The sequence below is a fragment of the Myotis daubentonii genome, chromosome 13, assembly GCF_963259705.1.
Source record: "Myotis daubentonii chromosome 13, mMyoDau2.1, whole genome shotgun sequence".
In the NCBI taxonomy this organism is placed as follows: domain Eukaryota; kingdom Metazoa; phylum Chordata; class Mammalia; order Chiroptera; family Vespertilionidae; genus Myotis; species Myotis daubentonii.
Window position 1 is genome coordinate 34,545,764 of NC_081852.1, and position 24,312 is coordinate 34,570,075.

Consider the following 24,312-nt stretch of genomic DNA (forward strand, 5'->3'; position numbering starts at 1 on the left):
GCTCTGCTTTGGCTCTAGAAACATTATGGGAAAGAAGTGAGCCAAGGTGGGGCTGCTGTCAGCTCACTGGAGAGTCAGAGAAAAGGGGGCCTTAGGGACACGTTCAAGGGGTTAGCCCAGGATGAGCTGCCTCTGTCCATTGCTCCCCTCCTTTCAAGTCTCTGTGGGGTCCCCTAGAGTTTAGGAGATTCATGCCTGTGGGGGAAGAAGAGGAGGAAGGGAAAGGCATGGTTGTGGCCTCTGGAAGGAGAGCACCTAATTTCTTAATACCAGTTGTAACAAAATACACTACTTTAAGACCTGTTGTTTATTGTTGTGTTAAAATAAATAAAAATTGGTAAAATTAATAGACAGGGCAATATCCATGTCTTTGAATTCTTTCATCATTTAAAAATATATAAAATAAATTTCATTGAGAAACCAATTCATGAAATGGAAAATAAAAATCAATCATTGACAGTACCAATCACTGAATAGCAAACACTGTTTACTTTTATATAAATGCTAAAAAAACATAATCTTGGATTCCCAATATAGAGTTAAAAAACAAGTAAATCAAGGAATTTTGGATCTTTTTAAAACAACAATGTTATCACTAACAATATGCTGATTTGTTGATGTTCCACAATATTATTCTAGGTTTTTTTCATTGTTATAGTAAAACTGATAATGTAGCAATATAAACCTCTATTGTTATAGCAGCATAGAATATAACCTTAAAGTGTTTTGAAATTATTTTTTTTATTAAAAGGGAAGGCAGGGGAGGGTGGTGGGTGGGAAGAGTTCAACCAAAGAACTTGTATGCATATATGCATAACCCCTGGCCATAGACAATAGGGTGGGGAAGGCCTGAGGCAGGGTGGGGGTGGGCGAGAAGGGGTCAATGAGGGACAAAGGAGACAAATTAAATCTTCAATAATAAAGATTTAATTTTATTTTTTTAAAAAGCTTGTCTTATTTACCTCTAATTCAGCATGCTGTAAGAGTTGTTAATCTAAAGGGAATTTTTTAGGTGGGCATTTACCATCATCATTATATACTTTCATTAATAATACTTACTAAATGTACAAGCTGACCTTTATTCATTATTTAAATATTGTCATTTATTCTGGGATTTTCTTGTCTCCCTAACAATTAAATTCACTTAATGTCCATGATTCATAGATATATCCCAGAAAATCATTTGTAATATCTGAAAAGAAAACTTAGTAGTATTTTTCTTCCTAGTTATTTTGTGTCTCTTTTAAAATATACTGCTGGCATAGTATATGCAAGACTAATGAAAATTCTCAAAGATCAGTTCTACAAACATCATATTCCTGTACTCTAATGGTTGGAAGCCATGGTACCTTTTTTTAAAAAAAATCAACATTAAGTTACTAAAAAAAAGAGAATTTTAAAAGAATTCTGCATCAAGAAAGATAGATGGAATATAAATACTTTTCTCCATTCCTTCTGATAAATAAAGCAAAAAGTCCTTGATCTGATATACAAAACGAGCATAAGACTCTGAAAGGTAGAGAGAAAAATCCAATGAGCTAGGAACCTCGGGACTTAAGGAACAACACAACACTGGTTTCCTAGGATTTCGTTTTTGTTTCATATATTTGATATAGAATGCTGGAGAAGATGACACCCTGGGAATGCAAATAAATGGGTACAGTCAAAAGAAACCCCAAGAGAAGCCCAGTGCTCTGACATAACAGATCAGGGGGGAGACAGCCTAGCAAGACAGAAGTTTTAAGCAAATAACCACTCTACTTCGGCCAACTACAGAAAAAGCGAGGTCCACCCAACAACCATGGCCGAGTAGGAGTTTAGAGCTTCTCTGGACTGCAGATGCACCTACCTCCCTGCTGGGGTGGTGTCAGAGAAGATCCAATAAAGAGCCAGGAGTTGCATCTCCGTGGGCAGTAACAAGCACACACATCTAAGATGTCAGCTGAGGCCACATGAGGAGGCTGGACTTCCACTTCTCCCTTGTCGTAACATAGTGTTTCCCTGTCTCACGACACGATGGGGTCAGAAGGGGTCTAATAGAGAGTTGGAATTTTTACCACTGTTAGCAGTAACAGGGCCACTTTCAGCCCATGGTGTCAGTGGGGAGTAGTAATGAGGCACTCCTAATTCTCCTAGTATACAGGGTATCTGCAGAAGCTTACCGGGAAGCTAGAGGTCCCATCTCCACCCAGTAATAACAAGGAGAATCCCCCTGTCATTATAAATGGAGGCTGAGTTGGTAACTTGGATTTCCACCCCACCTGTAATAAGAGGTGATGTCTACCCTTCTCTCACCAGAGTGATGTTAGAGTAGGCCTACTAAAACAGAATGTTGAAAAAGAACTCTAGTCTCATAATACAACAGTCCAATCAATTTCAGAGCAAAAAAATATATATCAGAAATAGAGAAATATTACATAATGATAAAAAGTTCTATCCAGAGAGAACATATAGCCATCCTTAATGCATCTGCATCAGACATTAGAGCTGTGATATTAGTATGTGAAGCAAAAACTCATATAACTAAAAAGAGAAATAAACAAATCCACAAGTTGGAAATGTCAGCGTCCTTCTCTAAACAATTGATAGAACAACTACACAGAAATCAACAAGAATATAGAAGAATCAACAACACCATCAACCAACAGGATCTCATGAACACACTTATAGAAAACTCTATCCTAGAATAGTAAAAAGTGCCCATGAAACACATACCATGACAGACTGTCTCCTGGGTCATAAAACAAATCTTAACATTTAAAAAATAATTGAACTTATACATAGTTATCCAATATAATGGATAAATCAGAAATTAATAATTGAAGAATAAGAGAAACATCTCTCCACACTTGGCAAAAGCAAATATCAAGAGCTGGGTAAATATGTTCATGTCCTTTAATATTTCTGTTGTTATGTTCTGGAAGTTCAAGAGTTATATTGTCTATGATGAAAAATGTCATTTAGCTTTAAAAAAATAATGCATTTGCTCCTATATAACTTATCTGTTCACGTAATTATATTAAAATTAGTAAATTTGTTGCTTTAGATTTATGGTCACTTAAAAATATAATCATATAGTTTATCAAAATCATCTCAGTAATATACAAGGAGCACCACTATGTAGTAGAACTATTTTAAATGGTTAGGATACAGTGAGGAATATAGAAAAGAGAAATCCCCACTGTTGAGGGGCTTAGAATCCGGTGGGAATAATGGAATTAAGTGATTAATTAACTAATGAAATGGTAAGATAGATGGTGATAGCAATATGGAAAAATTTAAAAATAGAGCAGAATAATTGTGATTGAGAGTACAGGGTAGCAGAGGATACAAGTAGAGAGACAAATGAAAAGATTAAAATAAAAGGGGTCATGATGGTAAGCTTTCTTGAGGTTGTAAAATCTGAGGACAAACTTGAATGGGGTGAATAAATTAGTAAGCAGTTTATGGGTGATGGACATCCCAATCAGAGGGAACAGCAAGAGCTACATCCATATACCTGAGGAAAGCAACCGGACATGTAGGCGGCACAACAAGGGGGCAGCAGAGACGGACTGCAAGGGCCAGAGGAAGAGGAGAAGAAGATGAGGGACCAGAAAGGCACAGGTAGTGTGATGTTTGGGGCCTTCTAGGTCTTTGAAAGGACATTGGCTTTTACCCCTAAATCAGAGACCAGGATTCCAAGGCAGAGGACCAACAGACTGTAAATTACATTTGAAAAGACTCACTTTGGCAAGAGGAGAAGCAGGGGTGCCTGATCAGAGCTCCCCAGTAATCCAGTTAAGAGATAATGCTGGTCTGGATCAGTATAAGGACATGGACCTAGTATGTGTCTATTTTGTTAATTTTTGGAATGAATAATAAAAAATATATATTATGAATTCTATGAAAAGAAAAATGATAGTTGTAATTTCATGTGGGCAAGATGCAGAACAGTGAGTCTCCAAAACTGATTTTCTAATTCTAGGCCTAATTATCTGTACAAACTTACATCTACACTTCATGTGCAAAATCAGTTAAATGAGGGTTTTTTCCTAAGGGGTTCCTGTCAGTATTGAGAAGTACGAAATAGATTATTATTCTGAATGAACCAAAATTATCTTTAGTTAGAATAGATGTGGTCAGGCAACTCTTTAATTTTTCATTCTTTTGGTATTCATTTAATAATAGTACATAGCTGTGTATGAACCACTTGGGAGTGAAATGAGGAAAATATACATAAAATAATGACCTTATTTTCATTGTACTAAATGTTAGGTTAACCTGTTTCAATAGACAATTGTATTTCCTCTTTTTTGTTGGTCTATCTTACAATTATAATTTATTTCTGGCTTGCTAGCTCTATTTACAGTATTAGTAAATGTTTCTTAAAATATTATGGTAATTATGGTCCAGAACTTAACATTTTAACTCCTCAATAACAAGGTTGTTATTTAGCAATTAAATAAACTATTTTGCAGTATTTAGGGAGATATCTGGGAAGATATTATTAAAAATGACTAGTACAGAGCTTAGAATATGAAGAGTTTTCCATAAAAGGTAGCAAATGTGATGATGATGATGAAAGTAGGCAAGGCTTGAATTACAACTCCAAAGTTCTAATCAATACTAAGCAATACTTCTTATTAAATCTTAAATCAGTATTAAGTTGTTTTACAGGTTCATTTGCTTTTCAAAGTCTCCGTCCTTATTCAGACTTCACTAGTACAAAGAGTCTTACTCTAGGCTTTGCTTCACTTAGGAAGGAAGGGACACTGAAGCAGGGGATGAAGAGGGCAAAGAATAGAACAAAATCCCTGTCTCTCTTCTCCTTTATTGGCAGAGATGAGATGACTTCTTTTAAAGCCCTATCACATAGAGGCTTACCTTTTGCATTTTAAAGTTGGAAGTCACAAATTCTTATCGTCTGCCTCCATGTCAAATACTGAGACGGTCACAATGCCACAGCTCTGGGAGGAAGGGCCCCTTGGGTTATTGTAAAACTAGATGGTTATGATGTACAGTTTACGCTAATGAAGGTAGGCTTCCAGTCAGGAAGTGGAGTCACTCCCTGCGGTGAGGCTGTTAAGTAGCCAGGAATGGGACATGTCCATAATTAGAGAGGCATTAGGCGTTAGTGATCCCAGTGACCAGGGAGCCTATGCCCAGTGGACTAGCCAGACTGGCTGACTACCCACCCAAAGCTATTTCCTCCATTACTCAAAGTCAGAAGCAATGAAATGAGGGGTGGGCTAACAAATCCCACTGAGCTGAAATTATCCATTAAAAAAAAAAACGTTTCTAAAAAATAGACTTGAAAATTGCAATGCTTAGAGCAAAAAAAAACAAAACAAAACAAAACCCCATGGTGCCTAGTAAAGCTGTAGATTGATAAGGTAAAACAAGGCAAAAATAAACCTTAAAACTATGAGTAGCAAATCACATAGTATTATCACACCATGTTCGTATTAATCACTCCTAGGCTCTGAAAATAGAAGAACCAAAAAACCAAGAGAGCTGGAACAAGTCATTACATATTTCTGGAGTATGTAATTGTTAAAAAATGTAGAAAGCGTTCAGGGACCCCAGTGTAGTCAACAAGGCTGACAAGCCTAGAATATTTTGAAAATATGAGCTGGAAAGGATAACAGAAATGCTAGTTTACCTTTATTGCTTCACAAACGAAAAAAAAATAAAGCTGAGAAGGAACAGGATAATTAATGTAATCATAGATATTATTATTTAAAATGCATTCTATGCATTTTTGCCTTATTTCACTATCAGTCCAATTTAATAAAGCAGTGACTGACCATGGCTCAAATATTATACGTGAGAAAACTAAGCAACAGAGCTGATGAATATATTGTAAATGCCCGTCTTTGAAACCAGCAGCCTCCAAAACTAAGCTCGTAATAACTACACAGTACATGCTTGTCTAGTATCTCATTGCTACTGGTATAGGTAGAGAGAGGATTAGGATTCAGGTTCTATGGTGCCAGGCCTTTCATCCTTTCTAGTAGGCGTGGCTGCAATCCTATAAGTTCTGAACACAACTCTGTGGATTGTTTCCTTTTAGTTGTGAAAATTCAATGATATAAAAAAATTCCTTGTAAGAATAGAATTAATCTAGAACTTCTGCACTGGGCACTATAGCAAGGTACTTATCTTCATTTTTTTTTTTTTTTCTGTTTTGTTCATTGCTTTATCCTCATTACCTACTTCATTACCTCAACATAGTAAATGCTTAATAAACATTTGTTAACATGAGGGACTTGATCAAGTGTCTACAATGTGCTGCAAGACACTGTAGGGCAATGGTGAAGGAATATAAGGTTCTAGCAATAAAAAACTTTTTCTAATGCTTTAGAGCAGCGTTTCTCAACCTGTGGGTCACGACCCCTTTGGCGGTCGAACAACCCTTTCACAGGGGTCGCCTAAGACCATCCTGCATATCAGATATTTACATTATGATTCATAACAGTAGCAACATTACAGTTATGAAGTAGCAACGAAAATAATTTTATGATTGGGTCACAACATGAGGAACTGTATTGAAAGGGCCAGAAGGTTGAGAACCACTGCTTTAGAGAGATATTAAGCAAGCATACAAATACCTAAATAAGTTTTGAAAGAAGGCTATGAAGAACATGACACAGGATAATGTGAATGTGTAACTTGGGGAGTTCTTTTTGAAGTAGTGACATTTGAGCTGCACCCCAAATATCAAGAACACAGCCATATAAAGACCTGAAAAAAAAGAAATTATAGGTAGAGAAAACAGCAAGGACAAATGTTCAAAGGCAGGAACAATTGTGATTTTGAAGAAGAGAGAAGAGTGGCTTGAAGTTAGATAGTGCATGGGAGAGGGAGGAGTTATGCAGAGCATGGAGGCCAATGGTTTCAAAGGCACTTTAAAAATATTGATGCCTTTTTAGATTTTACTTATATATGAGATCATACAGTATTTGTCTTTCTCTGATTTACTTCACTTAGCTAATGCCCTAGATGTGCATTCATGTTCTTGCAAATCACATAATTTCCTTCTTTATATGAATGAATAATATTCTATTATATGTATTTTATGTATATATTCCATTATATAATACTAGGGGCCCAGTGCACGAATTCACGCACCTTGAAAGGAACTGTGTGTCATGAAGCTGCGGTGGGCACAGGAGCGGGTCTCCGTCCATCCTCCACACCCTAGCCTAGCCCCTCCTGCCACAGCCCCCAGCCTCCTGTCTACCAGCAGCCCCGCTTCCATCACCTCCACTCTCATGTGCTGATGGCACCAGCCCCGCTTGCACCAGAGCCATTGGGGCTAGTGCCAGCAGTGGGTGTGAGTGGTGGCTGCTGGCCCCAATCTCCCCTCAGGAGCAGGGGGAGGTGGAGAAGCCCTGAGGCACAATCGGGCCCGGCAGCTGCTGCTTGCACCCACTGAGGGTGCTGAGTGATTGGCACTGGGTGCTGGCAGTGAGTGAGAGCTGCCGCTCCAGCACCAGCAGCAGGTGTGAGTGCCAGGTGGGACCATGATGTGCGGGAGGAAAGAATTTTCACTAACCACCAGAGGCTCACCCCAGTGACAGCAACCGGCACCCTGCCTTGGTCTGGTGCCCCGGCTCATCTGCTCATTATCCCACCATGGCTGACACCCACCATGTTCTGTGCTCTGCCGCCTGCTGCCAACACTGGCCATGTTCTGTGCGCACCCCCTGGTGGTCAGTGCACATCATAACAACTGGTTGTTTGGCTGTTCAGTTGTTCTGCTGTTTGGTCTATTTGCATATTAGCCTTTTATTATATAGGATATGTATACCACATTTTCTTTATTCATTCATCTATCCATAGACATGCTGTTCCCATGATTTAGCTGTTGTGATAATGCTGCAATAAACATGGGGTGCGGATATCTTTTTAAGATAGTGATTTTGTTTCCTTTGGGTCAGAGGCTGATGGTGGAGGAAGTAAAGGGATATTGGTTAAATGGTACGAACTTTCAACTGTATGATGAATAAGTTCTGGGACCTAATGTATAGCATGATACTATGGTCTGCAATATTGTATTGTATAGTTGAAATTTGCTAAGAGAGTCGATCTTAAATGTTCCTACCATACACATGCAAATGGTAACTGTATGAGGTGATGGATATGTTTACAAACCTTATTATGGCAATAATTTCACAATGTACATGTATATCAAGTCATCACATGGTATGCTTGAAATTTGCACAACGTTATATCATTGCTAATGATATATTACATCATTGTGATATATTACATCATTGTGATATGTTACATCATAGCATAATGATTATATCAATGTCAGTTATATCCATAAAACTGGAAAAAATATTGATGCCTGCCTCCCACCCTGCCAATAACCTGTTCCTGTAAAACTGATTCAGTTGTTTTAGGACCCCCAATCAAAGGTATTATTTTTGTTTATTGGAAACCCACTTGTTTCATTACACTTATTAGGGTGACAGTCATCAAAAGGATCACATAAGTCTCAAGTGTAACCAAAGTTATTTTGAATCCTGAAATATAGCTTTACATGTACCCATGGTAGGAAACCATTGATAACAGTGCTGCAGGACTTAATAAGAAGTGCTTAGAGTTTGATAAAGAGGTTAAAAGAAAAGAAGTAGAGAAAATACTTATTTCTCCAATGTCTACCAATTCAATTGCAAAGTAGTCACTTAGCCCAATGAGACATGTACTCTCTGATTTCTTGAAAATGACTCTTAATTACTAAAGACTAATAAGATCAGTAACTCTATCCATGATAATGTCCTTAGAACATTATTGCTTTTGTTCATAAAATTAAAATTTAGATTTAGAATTAACTGAAGTGTATCTCCATTGAACTGTGCAAAGAGTATTTCTTAAATGTGTTTTATAATTTGCAGGATATCGACACAAGCAAAATTAATTGAAGGCCTGTTCAATTTATAAATTTAGAACTATAGCCAAACAAGAGAGGTAAGTCAGGCTAATTGTACATCTTTTGCTAAATGTATGTGTGCATTTAACAGGAAAGTGTGCATCAACTTCTCTTTTTATTTTTCTACTGGAGCACAGTCTTTCCTTATTTATTTTAATGGTTTTGGTTGTTGCTTGTAACCATGATCTTATGTTCCTGTTGATTCAATTTTAAAAATCCTACTTCATTTGAATACAATAAATAAATAAATAAATATTTAGATGAAAGCATTAAAGCACCTTCAAATATTTAGATTAAAGCATCCTGTGTTGTACCAGCCTGATTGTAAATTATAGTGAACTCTGTATGAGGAAACAGAGATCAACAGTAAAACCACAAAAAAATGTAGTTCCTAGTCCTTTAATGGGTGTGGTTTCCTTTGGAGAAGTCTTAATAGACTTGTCAGCCAATCCTCCTAATCACTGGTGCTTGCTGATACAGCTCACCCGTCACAATTTATTTCACAGTCCTCTTGCATCAGAGAGAAAGAACTTTGATTTACTGCTAATTGGAGTACCCGTTTCCCCAGGCACAGACAACATTTTGAGTGATGATATAACCAAAAACCAGGTTTTTGTGATGTCAGTACAATTTAATGGAATAGAGAAGGCATTATTTTTTCTGTGAAACACACGATGTCACTTGCATATCAGGCAGGACTGAAAGCATTAACGTCACGTTGCTTAGGTTATAAAGATGGAAGGAACGACAGGAAATTATTCCAGATTGCTAAATCAATTTGGGAAGAGTTATATACCAAAAAAAATGTGTAGGCTTCTGACTCATTGTCAGACAATTTGTAAACAAACGGGTATAGAATTGCTATCGCTCTTCAGAAAGTGTATTTGCTTGTTTGGTTGGGAATTGAACCAGACATTACAAGTTGGTTACAAATATGGACTCATTGGGGGGAGTGAGAAAGTCCTGGAATGTGAATTGTGTAGTTCCCAAATATAAGCATTTTCATATGGGTTACAAGAAGAGCAACTCAACAACCTTGCAAGTGTCTAAGTATAATAGGCAAAAATTCTGTGGTTAAAAATGTTCTCAGCCATTGTATTTATATCACTCAAAATCCCCAAGGTTATAGGGTTCTGTTTTTAGATATCCTCAATTTCAGTCCTACCAATTTTATCTAATGGTTTATTTGGGGAGGGGGAGTAGTGTGGGAGAGGGATATTATGTTCCAATTGTTATACTCAGAAAACAAAAAATAAGCATGTCTGGAGTTCACTCTATTCAATATACACTGGAGCAGCGGTGCATTTCATGCTTTAAAAATCTCTATCTTTTAGGGTGACAGGCTCAAGGGAAAAAGCACATCACTGCATTTGAGAAATGACAGGGAACCTGTGTTGCTCTCAAACACATCAATAAAGTGAACTTGGAGTGATCCGCCAAGAGACACAGGGCAGTTGCGAAAACTGCACCTGAAACTCTCAAAACTGCTTTACTTTCTTAAGATAGAATCTATTCCAGACTTGAAGCAAGCAGGGGCCTTTAAAGAACTAAACCTGTAAGACTTAATAATCAGGGGCCTTTAAATAATTAAAACAGGGGCCTTTAAGTAACTAAACCTGAGTCTTAATAATCAGGATTCAAGCTTCTATTTCATAATGTATCCATTCTCAAAAGCTTACTGGGCATTACCTTGTGTTCAAAATTTTTTTATATATGCATATGACACAGTCATTCCCTAAGAAAAACTAAAAAGTATACAGCATAAGTTAAAAAAATAAGGAGCATAAAGATAGTTCAGAGTTTGGTGGAGGTTCAAAAAAGTAAGAATGCACAAAGGTTTTTAGTTTCTTTGTTTGCTTGTGTATGTGTTGTTGGTTTTTTTTAATACAAACAGTATAGCTGGTAATAAACTTACATATTTTTATAAATTGCTGAATAAGCCTACTTTTAATAGATTAGAGATCATTGAAACTGGTTCCAATGCAAACATAGAACACTTTAATTATTGCTGTCGTTTTTTCTGATGGAGTAAATGTAGCCTTCAAAAGTATCTAACTTGCTAAATAAAATAAAAAAAATCTCTGACATTGAGATTTGCCAGTCTCAAGCTTTTCCACCAAAAAAACCAACACCCATAATTAGTACCCAGAATAGAAGAAACTCTGCTCCAAAGTATCTGACTATTTAGCCTGAACCCAGACTCACAAGACAACTTTATAGAGGCTCATACTTTTAAAATCGTGTATGGATTTTGTATGCTATTCTAGAATATATTTCTTGTGCCTTAACATATTCTTCATGGAGTGATAATGTAGAACTGACGCTCAGTGAAGATGGACCATGATATCAGACCAGGCATACCTTCTGGTCCAGAATAAAATAACTCAGAAATGCATGCCTCCCAGTTATAAAGCAAGCCATTAAAGAGAATGGCGTTAGGTTGATGCAACAATTTTTTTTTTCTCATAAAAATAATGCATGCTTTAAAATTGAGACTACTTTTAAAGCACTTATTGAAGAAAGAAAAAGTGTTGGATTGGCTATTTTAAGGTCAACCCCAGACTAGAAATTGAATGACTCCAAGTGGTAACCAAACCCACACTTGTTATATGACCTTGAACAAGCCAAGCAGGCTGTGGCCATGATTATGTATACAAACCGCCTACGTGAGGTGTCATGCCAAGGTCAATGTGTTTATGCCAGCCAGTTTTGTTATACGTGCATAACTCCACAGAGTTGTTCTGGGTCTTGCAGGCAGAGTGGATGCCAACGCAGGCTGTAATGATCAGACTGCCAGAAAGAGGATGATTATCTATGCTAAGTAGCGTTGAGGCAATTATAAGAATCAATCAAGTAAGCATCTACGTTACCAAGACAGTCTGGATGAACTGTACAATTGATCATATACTTGAGTAATTGCTGAAACATCCAATATAGATTATTTTACAAATTGGACATTCCTCTCAAATAACATGTATTTTTTCTATTAAAACAGTATATGATAGTGAAGCCTAGGACCCACGACATCAGTCCACAATAAGTTCTCAATAAATTATATGCAAGAGCAATTAAAAATGTTAAAAGTCAGATTAGCTTAAAAATTATTGCAGAGGAGTAATCACACACAGGCAAAACTTGGTTCATAGTAATGTAGTTTAATGTTCATGTAAGATCAGAATTCTTAAAGGAAAGAAAAAAAAGACTTAAGTCCATGAGTGTGTTTACTTGGTAAGATAAATGTATTTATTATATTTATTTCATTTTCAACTTATACTTCAATATATTTTATTTATTTATCTAGTTTTTTGTTTGTTTGTTTGTTTGTTTTTTGTTTGGTTGTTTTTTTTAGTTTTGCCTGAAAACTGATGCAAGCCAAAAAAATCTGCTCTGGCTCACCAGTCCGAAGACACTGACCCATAAATTTTAATCATCCCCAGTGATAATTCTGCACACATCGATTGGCCCTCTGAAAAGGCATGAATTTTGAGGTTAAATCTTAATAATGTCAAATAAATGAAAGGATTAGCTGACTTAGTAAAGGGGAAAAAATCAGGCTTAGTAATCTGAAATTGCATTTTTCACTATTCTGTCTGTTGTAGGAACATCATGAAATTATCCTGATAAAACATAATGACAAACATGACATCTATGGAAATCGATACTAGCATTTAGTATTAGAATTAGAATAGGTTTAAATGAAATCTAATGCAGATAAGAAACTATGTAAATAAATAGAAATCTTAGTAAAATATGTAATATTAATTTTTACAAATGTTACATTAAAATTCCCCTTCCTCGTTATAATGTTAAAAGAACTAATATCTAGACTTTTTGAATAACTGTCCAGAGGTAATATTTCTAGTGAATATAAAATATAATTAGAACCCTGGTTTCCAATATTCATTATACACTGTGTAAATATGTAGATTAAAAGTGATATATATATAATATTTGTATATAAAATGAATAGGGTGACCATATAATTTGACATCAAGCTAGGACACTTTAGGCAATGAAGGATGCAATTAATAATTACATCAAGATGTCACGTATAAACTGGAATTGTGCTGGGCTAACAGAGACACTTGTTCCCCTGGGGAGGATCATAACAACTTCATGCACAGGCAGTAAGGGAGGAAGTTACCCATTTAATTCATAATCTTACAATTGGTGTGATTTCACCAACTGAAATACTAGTACATTTTCTGCCCTCTCTCTTTAAGGGCAGAGAGTGTATCCCAGGCATCAAATGTGGAATAGAGGCTCATGTGTGATGTGATTGGCTCTAGAGGACAGAGACACTGAGCAGTTCAAGGTAAGAAAATTAGAGTTGAAAGTCTAAGAATAGGAAAGACCAAGAGAAGTAAGGATATTCTTAACAGCTTTGCTAAATTTTTAAACCATAGGGACACAGGTCTTGGCACTAATTTTTAACATAATTTTCAACTAAAGCTTAAACCATACATTAATTGTATATACAGTTATGACTAAGTCTACTACTTTTCAATAGATTTGTATTCATGGCATAGGATAATGTATGTTTTTCACTTTCTAAATGATAAACTAAAACTTTTTTTAAAAATTAGGCATATTATGACATATCAGGGAAACAAATTCTACAAAGTGTTTTTACATTTCTTTGCATGGCATTTTAACACAGAAATAGAAATTTCCTCCTTTTTTCCCTAATTCAAGAAATTTTTAGTGTGGAGAGCAGCTACAACGTTTGGACAAGTTCAAGCCTCGGACTGATGAGAGAGCACAGTCCTCTCATCAGTCCGAGGCTTGAACCTATCCAAACACTGTAGCCGCTTTCCACATTTTAGTACATTGATCCTCAAACATTAGTAGAAATAGAATTACCTGGAGGACTTGTAAAACACAGATTGGTGGGCCCTATCCCAGAGTTTCAGGTTTAGTAGGACTATGGTAGGCTTTGAGAATTGGCATTTCTAACACGTTCTGAAAGGGGCCCGATTACTGTGATGCTGGTGGTCTGGGCACCGCACTTTGAGAAATGCCAATATATTGAACATGAATATTTGCCAAGTGCTGTGTGCTGGGGATACAGCAGCAAACAACAAAACAGATACAAATTCCTGTCCTCATGGACCTTATATTCTAGTGGAGAAGGATGTACAATAAATCCAAAATGCAAATATGCAGCATGTTAGATAGTGATAAGTGCTGTGAAGAAAAACAAAAAAGAAAATGGGAAGAATGAGTGATGAAGTATGAATCAAAGGGGTATGATGATGGGGGTGGTCGGGGAGACCTTACCCAGAAGGCAAGAACGTCGAGAGCTGGAGAGTGAGTCAGAGATGTCTGGAGGAACAGTCAGTTCAAATGTTCTAAGGCTGGAGTGCACTCACCAAGTTTAAAGAACATGAGAAAGACCAGCGTGGCTGGAGTTGAGTGAGTGATATAGAGAGCAAAAGAAAACAAGGCAGAAAGGCAATGGGAAGATCAGCTCAGGTGAGGTCTTACAGGCCAATAAGAGGTATTTTTCTTTTATTCTGAGTGACATAGGAATCCATGGGTAAAATTTGATCAGGGAAAAGCAATTAGCTAATTTGCATTTTTAAAAGATCACTGGGGCTTCTAGGCTGAAAATAAGAGCCAAGAATTCAAGAAATGGGTGTAGTCTAGATATATAAATTTGAGAGTCACCAAATATTGGTGGTATTTAAAGCTCAAACACTAGAAAAAAATAAGAAATGCATGAACTCACCAAAGGAATAAATAAATCCAGAGAAGAAAAGTACTCCAAGAACTGGCCCTGGAGAAGTCTGACTTTCAAGGTCGGGGATAAAGTGAGAGACCAGGAAAGAGGCTGAGAAGAAATAGACAGGGAATTAGGATGAAAACCTGCAGAGACTGGCTTCCTGAAAGCCAAGCGAAGAAAGTGAGGCAGGAGCTGCTTATCATCTGCTAACGGATCAAGTAGGATGGACAATGAAAATTAAACCTTTACATTAGCAACATGAAGTTTGATAGTGATGTTGACAAGAGCTGTGTCAATGGAGAGGTAGAGATTTAAAACTTGACGGAAGTATTTTCATGTGAGGAGGGAAGAGAGCTGGTAGAGAGTGTGAGCACAGGCAATTCATTTGAGGAGTTGTGCCGGGAGCCGGTCCATCCTTGCTGTTTCAAGGGACCTGGCATATATGGCATACGGTTCTTAATATGTTTGCTCACCTTCTTGGCGCTGTGTTTTAACCAAAGTCACCTCTCCGAGAAAGGTTGAATCCCCAGGTAGGGATTTTCCCCTGAAGTTAGGGAGGGAATAAAACCCCTCAACTAAGTGCCAGGCAGGTAATTAATCCCTTTAACTACGAACAATCATGCTTAAACTACATAATCTTTTCTCCCTGGAATGGAGATAAGAAACGCCCTAACCTTTGTAATAGAGATTGATAGGATTGAATCAACTGGTATAAATACAGTTGTAACAAGACAGAAACACTCAGAACTTAGAACAGAATCAAGAAGACAGAACCTATACGGAGCCTAGAGACAGAAGAACTTCGCTGGAGAGAGCATGCCGGAGGATCCTGGAGAGGGACTGGCCTCGGAGCCTAGAGACAGAGCCTAGCGGGAGAACATGGCAAGGGATCCTGGACTGAACCTGACTACAGAAATTGGCAAGAGAACTGACTAGAACCTGGTGACTGAACCTGACTGGAGTACCTGGACAGAACCTGGCTGGAGAGCCTGGACGGAGCCTGGCTGGAGAGCCTAGCGAGGGAACATGGCTACAGAACCTCGCTGGAGATCCGAAGCAGAGCCTCTCTGGAGATCAAGACCAGAACTTGGCTGGAGATCCTGGCTAGGCTGCTGATCAACAGAACGCTGTCTCTGTGTCATTCCTTCTTCGCCGACTCCGTCCACACCTTTGGGGACCCCTGGACCCGCTGGGGCTGGACCCCGGCAGAGTTGTACTCTTAGAGAAAGGAGAGACATGGGTAAGAAGCAGAGCAAATGTTAGATTAAGGGGAAGGATTTTTGCTCTTCTCGGATGGGAGGAAGTATTGAAAATGTGTGAGCTGATGGTTATGATCCCATAGAGGTAAATAAATTGATGATGCAGAGAAACAGTGTGTAATATTGGAGTGATATACTTTATGAGGGGTGGACTGAGGGCTTCTGCGCAGGTAAAAGGGTCAACCTTATATTAAAACATAAATAGTTCATGCATAGTAATAGGAAGGAAGTCAGAGTATGTGGGAATAGATGCAGGTGAATGGATAGTTATAGTGGTGGTTGTCTCAGTGTAAGAAGTAATGTCCCCAACTGAAAAAGAGCATAACAAGGAAGTGCTGGAAGTTGGAGGGGAGATGAAAATGTTTAAATATCCTCCAGTTGAGAGAGAGAAAGGAGAGAGCAAGAGAAGAGAGAGAAGAGAAAGAAATTAAGATTGTGGACAGATAGGATTGCTAGCAATATTAATACAATCAATCTGATATTGTAAAATTATTTTATGTAAAAATCCCCTAAGTATTCTTTCAAGTATTTGTAGAGCTACTAATTAGAGCAATGTGTAATTTTCCAAGATCTCCATTATTAGAAATTTGCACAAAAAATGAAGGTCTGCCCTAACCGGTTTGGCTCAGTGGATAGAGCGTCAGCCTGTGGACTGAAGGGTCCCATGTTCGATTCCAGTCAAGGGCATGTACCTTGGTTGCGGGCACATCCCCAGTAGGGGGTGTGCAGGAGGCAGCTGATCGATGTCTCTCTCTCATCAATGTTTCTAACTCTCTATCTCTCTCCCTTCCTCTCTGTAAAAAACAATAAAATATATTTTTTAAAAAATGAAGGTCATTTGTTGGACTTGTTAATGAATCTACTCATACAGAAAACCACTGAATTAGATTTCAAGATAAATTAGGATAAAATATGCTAGTGAATTTTTGAAATTTTTATTTGTAAAATTTAACATAAATATCCAGTGGATATACTGTCTTTGAAAAATTCAAAAATATAACTCAGTTTAGATGAAAAGATACTAATCAGATAGAAATTTTTATGGGATGGTCACTCAGACCTTCTGTTCATTGGCATTCAACTGTTTTTTGGAGGGCACTCTAGTGTTCTATAAATTCTTCGTACATGTGTAGCATAACTTTGATGCAGAAAAACATTTTTCCTACAAGGAAGATATATACTGTTATGGCAACAGCTGTCAGGAACAATACTCCCTTAAGGATGATAAGTGACAGATTCAACTTGCTTTAACAGGAAAAAGGAGTAGTATACAATATAACTGTGGTAAATAAATTTCTGTTATTTATAAGCTAGAAAAAAAGTAGTAGTATAACTCCAAACATGAGGCACAGAAATGTGAAAACTTGGGTTGTTAAGTGTACCAGACAGCCTAGTAAGGGCAATAAAAAAGGTTATCAATTAGCAACATAGCTCTGAAAAATATTGAAGGGAATATGGTGATAGTTCTTATGGACACTTGGAGGATTTCTTATGGTCTCTGTAAAAAAACACTACCTTTGTCTGAGACAGTTCTGAAAATTGGCAATTTTACTCACCCATGTGTTCCCTCTCTATGTACCAGTTGGGATTTAGCATAGCAGAATGGATTCTCGAAAACAGAGAAAAAAACTTAAAATATTTGGTTTTCATCACAGTCTAGTCAAGAAATCACTCATTTTTATTCAAGGACAATGGAGTCCTAACCAAAACAAATACAATTCGGAAGCTCTAGAACATAAATTAGACATATGCTTCCTGATCTGTTGTAAGAATTACACTTTATATATATATCATACTATATAGATCAACTACAGTTATAGTACACATTTCTATCAATCAGAAACTAGATCAACAAAGAGATCAACAGCTTGTAGCTGCCTCTGCTGGATCTGGGTATGCATGGGAAGGACCGAGTTGTGCACCAAAGCTGGCTTTTACTAGCACCAGGCGTAGGGCAGAACAGGAAATGTCCCAAGGCGCCCCAAGATCCCTCTGCCTCCACCTGTTGGCTGCCAGTTAGGTTCAGTAACTGAAGGAGCCTCTCCAGGTAGGTTCTCAGTGAGTCACCAAGTAGGGGCAAGCGCTGTCCACCAAATTGATACAGGTTCACACTCAGTGCCAGTGCTGGATTGAGGCCACTCAGCAAATGTCCCAGGGTGTACCAAGTCTAGCTGCCCCCTGCTGGGTGTTTGCATATATTTCTGTTGGCGGGGTTGGGGTGGGGGTTGGGGAGGATTGCCTCTGGGAGTTCTTAGACTGAAGCTAGTAGAGTTTATCAGGCCCAAACAGATCAAGATTTGGCCATGTGAATGGAGCACTCTGCACCTTTAGGGCATGTGAAGGAAAAATGCCCCATATCCTAGAGCCACACAACTCAGTTTGTCCTGGATTCTGCCCAGACAGTGGAAAACCAGAGCTACCAGTTGGAAGCTCTACACACTGGCCTACGCAGCTGACTCCTCAGCAGCTCAAGCTCCAGAGGGTAGCATGACAAGGAGTCCGGAGTGTGTGGTTATTGCATGCCTCCAGGCTGATGTCATAAGGAGAGGAGTTCTCCACCCAAGAAAGATGGCATCTGCAGTCTGGGAGAGGAACCCAGCGCAGGGATCCTGACAGCTATCCCTTCAGCTCTCTCCCCAGAGTCACAAACCCCAATCTCTTCTCACACAACTCTAGTCAGCTCTACCCTCGCTCCCCCAGATCCCCAGGGTAAGTGGCTGCAAAGGAGATTTTGTGCATTGGCCCTTTAATAGGGCACCTGTGTATCTAGCAGACACCCATCTCTCCCTGTTGCAGGGAAGGGCAGAGTGCTCCATTCAGTCAGCTCTGCTGATTTTCACAGCTAGAGGTTCTATCGCTGTCTTTTCCCAGTTCTGGTGCTTGAGGCTGAGGAGCCCAACTTGGGGTTGAGACTCCATGCTTCTTAGGAGAGCATTTGCAGCTTTGATGTCCCTCTGGAATCTCAGTTACCACCTAGTCACATCTCTACCCTTCCTACCAGTCTCAATATGGCTTCTTCTATAAATCCTTGTTATAAGACTTATTTTCAACTCGACTTTGGTTGGTTATTCATGTTAATTGCTCTGTATTTTAGTTGTAATTCCAGTTTCATCCTGGGAGGAGGTGAGTGTAATATCCGCCTAATCTACCACCATCTTGAATCTCTGTATTTATGTCAATTTCATCAGAAATTTTTTACTATTACAATTAAATATATCAACTGATGATGAAGTTGGAAAGATAAAAACATTTTTCTCCAGGCAAAGAGGGAACTAGAGTTTGGATCTTTCTGACAGCATAGTCTTTGATCTTAACAAATAACTAGACTGTGAAAGTTCAAGGGCACCAATGAAGTTTTGTGAAGGAGAAATGACATCCTATATAATAAAAGCCAAATATGCTAAGTGTCCAGTCATCGGGTCGTTGGTTCAACCAATCAAAGTGTAATATGCTAATGATATGCTAAGGCCACTCAACCACTTGCTATGACATGCACTTACCACCAGGAGGCTGACACTCCAACCAGTAGTTAGCTTGCTGCTGGAGTTTGGCTGATCAGGACTGAGCAACATGGGCTGGACATGCCCTAAAACCCTCTCATGGCCCCTTCCCGGCTGGCCAACCTCCAGCGTCCCTCCCTAGCCCCTTGTGCACTGGTAGGGTCCCTCAGCCTGGCCTGCGCCCTCTTGCAATCTGGGCTGAGGGACCCCCGAATTTCGTGCACCAGGCCTCTAGTCTTAGTAATATGAGATACAAAAGAACTAATTGAGCTAACTCTTCCCTCTTTACTCCCTCCCCGCCTTTCTTTTCTCCTCCCTTCTCTTTCCTTCCCTTTTGGAACAATTTTGGTCTAACATCTGTGCTGAACTTAGGCAGAGCAAGTTAGGTACCTGTGGAGGTTGGGGTAGATGAAGGAAGCTGGATCAGGGCAGAGTTATGGAATTCAATAGAGAGTAGGGAACATTCACAGAGAAGCTGCCCTTCATGAGGGGTCACAGCTGACCAAGGTGAACCTCTTGTTATGGTAAAAGAATTGAAACAGACCCCAGTTTCTCTCATTTCAACCCTTGCCTCATTTGCTGTTTCTCCTCTCTTTCTCCCTGCCCTCCATCTCCCAACCCCAGCTTTTTTTCTTTCTTTCTTTTTTTCCTACTTTCCACTCTTCTAAACCTGAAAAAATGCAGAAATTGCAAAAACAATCTTTTGAAAGAATTGTTCCGACAGTTTCCAGGAGGGAAATGAACCAATGGTCCCTAGCAAGAGCTATGAAAACCAAAAAAATCTCCAGTCTTTTTCACTGAAGGTTTTGCAGCCATTAAAGCTGAAGAAATCTTCAACCTCAGCCAGACCACAAATACATATAGCCCTCTGTGCACCCTAAAAAACATCAGTCCTACTTCACTCAGGGGAGTTACCTTGATGCTCCACAGGTGCTCCTGGATGTGCATAAGGCTTTAACCTCTATTTGAGTCCTGTAAACTAATTTATTCCTTGACAGCATTCAGATGGGAAAGGGAGTCATGACTAGTATGGGATAGCAGAGTCTGAGAGGGGTGTGGAGTGCATTCATAAGGAGGGACAGCATGGTGTGGGGCATAGGAGAGTGGGTATAGAGGGCATCCATGCCAGAGCTACAGTTAGGGATCTAATTTGGAATTTAAAAATTCTGGAAGTGCAAAAGTAAAGGATTTTTATATATGTGGTTTTGAAGTATCTTTTAGCAAGTGAACACCTAGGACACAAAGATGCAGAATAAAAACTGTGTGATGAATGAATTAATGAGTAAATAAAGCTCCTCGGAGATGGTTTAGGGCAGTGGTAGGCAAACTGTGGCTCGCGAGCCACATACGGCTCTTGGCCCCTGGAGTGTGGCTCTTCCACAAAATAATGACTTCTGCACATGGGCCATGAAGTTTCAATCGCACTGTACGTGCGCGCCTGCACGTGGTATTTTGTGGAAGAGCCATACTCAAGGTGCCAAGAGCCGCATGTGGCTCGCGAGCCACAGTTTGCCAACCACTGGTTTAGGATATAAATGGGAAGAGTGGTTTTCTAGCACAGTTGATATTCTTTAGTTTTAAACAAGGGGAAGTATTTGGGTTGTTGTTTTTTTATTAAACCATAGAGTGTTTGGGATTTGTTTGCTTGATGAGAGGACTCTGCTGTTTTATGAATGTTAATCCTCTCGATATCCAAATCCCACTCTAAAGGAATACTGAGCACCACAACAATAAGACAAAGCCCAAGTAAAGTAAACATTCCAAAGGCCTTCAGAGGTTAACTAGAAGTCTGGAAATAATTATCCTACTGCTCAAAAATGAATAGCATATGGAAAATATAATCAGTTGAGGAGGACTTCCTCATCTTAAGCAGGATTTCATTTAAAAAAAATCTTGACAAAGTAATATTTGACTAATATAGTCTAAAAAGTATAGCAGTAATATAATTATTGTTTGGTATCTAATATTATTGATTTTATGATCCATTTTATATTATTAAAACTATTAATAATAAATGATGGTATTTAATATTTTATTTTCTACTTTTTATGCCCTACATAAAATTGTTCATATTGCATATTAAACAATTTAATCTATAGAAAGATATTAGCATATATATGTATATATACCTATATATATAGATATAGATATATGGCCTATCACCCAGTCCAGAAAATTAAAAAACTGGATTTATTCTACTGTCTCATTTTCTTCTCTGTCTCCCTATTCTATTATTTTCTAAGCTCCTTGAAGATGGTGTCTAGACTATTACCACTTCCTCCTTTTGTCTTCCTCCCACAGCAGTCTGGTTTTTGTCCATATCACCCCACTGAAACCCTTTCACCCAGAAACTGTTCTTCGGATCATATAATCTGAGGTAAAAGTTTTAATTCTTAATTTACTTGACTGCTAAGAGCATTCAGCACTACAGAACCCTTCTTGAAACTCTCTACATTCTTGATATTCCTGACACTACTTTCTTTTTAAATTTCTTCCTAATTAGTTAGCCATATCTTCTCAGTCTCCTTTCTCCTTTCTTCCCCTATTATCTTTCCCAGTTGTTTAATGTGATGATATATTCATCATATCACCCAAATAAAAACACTGGGGCATCATCCTTGACCCCTCACTTTCCCTCTGTCCTCATAGCCAACCGATTCTAAACACTCAATCTCCACTCTTTGTCCTCACATCCTTTTCCACGGCTGCTATCTTAGTAAACACTCTCATTATCTCTCACCCTGGGATTGCAAGAGCTTCCTAATTAGTCACCCTCTCTCCAGCCAGACTCCCCACATTCCATCCTTTATAATTGCCACCAGCAGGATGGTATCATGTCACTCCCCATTAAAAATCTTTCAGTGGCTTCCCAGTCATTGCAAGAGAAAGCCCAAGGTCTTTGGGATGGCTGACGTACCAGATTTTCCTTTATAAAATCTGGACACAGCCTGCCTCTGTCATTGTCCAACATCACTTTTTGGTATGAAGCTGCCTCTAGTTCCCACACTGTTTGGGCTGTTCTATGTGCCTGCATATTTGCGCTGGCCATTCCCCTGCCAAGCAATCCCTTTCCCCTGTAAGCTGGTTCTTCTGTACTCTTCAACTTACTCTACATAATTTTCTGCTTCCAGACCTTTTATATATACAGCTCAACCTCTTTTCTGGATTTTATGACACTATATCCAACTTCTTTTTTTTAAATATATTTTATTGATTTTTTACAGAGAGGAAGGGAGAGAAATAGAGAGTTAGAAACATCGATGAGAGAGAAACATCGATCAGCTGCCTCCTGCACACTCCCCACTGGGTATGCGCCCGCAACCAAGGTACATGCCCTTGACCAGAATTGAACCCGGGACCCCTCAGTCCGCAGGCCGACACTCTATCCACTGAGCCAAACCGGTCAGGGCAATATCCAACTTCTTAATGGATATCAGTGGATACTTCATATGTCTAAAACTCATATTTCTCCTCAAACTTATTTCTAGCTTCATAATTCAGGTTAATTACACCATCTCATTGTCCTCTGCAGAAAACTAGAATGCTCTCTTGATTCCTTCTCTTTCTTACTTCTGCATATACAATTTCTCTTCAGCATGGTTGCTTCTACTATCAAAATATCATTTACACTGATTCACTCACTTAGCCATCGGTTCCCTGAGTCAGAGCTGCATTATTCTTGACCAGTTCAATACTCTACGTGTTATCTCTGCCTCTATTTTCTCATGACTACCTCAAACCCTCATCCTTATATCCTACAGGCAGAATTGTATTTCCATCCTAAAAATTTGAACACATTATACCTCTGTTCACAATTCTTCAACAGCTCCCTCTGGTTAAAGTAGCATCTAAATTCACTTGTGTGGTCTTCAAGAGCTTCCGCATAAGCATAAGGTCCTTGACTTACTTGCTTTATGACTTCTACCACAAAGATAGGAATGCTTATACCTTGGCTCTTCTGTTTCAGAAACCCAAATGTACTCATTGGGACTTAGAAAGCTAATTACTTTTAAGTGAGTAAGTGACTATCATTTTTGTTTCTGCAAGATGAATGTGTAATAGCACGAAGCTTTTTTTCAAAAAAAAGTAAGACTAGATACAAATAGAGCTTAGAGATATACAAAGAAAGCCTAGTAGACAGTCAGCAGCCCTCCCTATGTAGCTATTCAAAACAAAATAAAACAAACAAATTAGACCTCATAAAAATGGTTTGGTAATTAAAGAGCTATTAATGGATTTTTTCCTTTTTTTCAAATTTTATTGCTATTAATATATTTTTTATGAAAAAAAATCTACCTCTTTGTAATGCGATTCAGCTTAAAAATAGCAACAATGGTCAGGTGTTGTTTGTTTGTTTTTTCCCCCTCAGTTGGACAGAGGTGATTGGCTTTTTAATTTATTTTTAACTAACTCAGAGCAGTTGAATTTTAACGGTTAAATTCTTTATTCTTTTGTATTATCTCTGTCTTCACCAAACGTTATTTGAAGCAAATTGATATTTTTGAATCTTGGCAATACTCGAGGGACAACATTACCAGCAATGAATTTTCTTCCAAAAATTCAGAGAATGCAATGACAGCCTAATCTGGGCTCAGTTAATTATATGTTTGTAAAGCACTCTGTTGGTGTTATTTCCCCCTCATGTGTTTATTTTTAACACAAACATATACACTCTACCAACAGGGCGCAACCACAGTCATACCCTCTAAACTCTATGAGAGTTTACCTCCAGCATTTATTTATTCAACATCCAACAAATATATACTGAAAACTGGCATGAGGCAGATGTGATCCCTACCTTCATGAAGCTTGCATTCCAATAAATAGTATTCACTGAACATAGTACAGTCCATGCATTGTGCTAAATGTTCTAATTGTACCATCTCCTTTAACCTTTAAGCTCAC

The 24,312-nt window shown here is 38.4% G+C and overlaps 1 long non-coding RNA gene across 2 annotated transcripts in view; it reads left to right on the forward strand.

Annotated features, from left to right (window-relative positions):
* The first annotated feature begins 14,243 nt into the window (after positions 1-14,243).
* Positions 14,244-24,312, forward strand: part of LOC132214955 (uncharacterized) — a 94,672-nt gene continuing 84,603 nt past the window's right edge. For both annotated transcript variants that reach the window (XR_009448375.1, XR_009448376.1), the window contains exon 1: positions 14,244-14,398. This is a non-coding gene — a long non-coding RNA (uncharacterized LOC132214955). The remainder of the gene's footprint in view (positions 14,399-24,312) is intronic.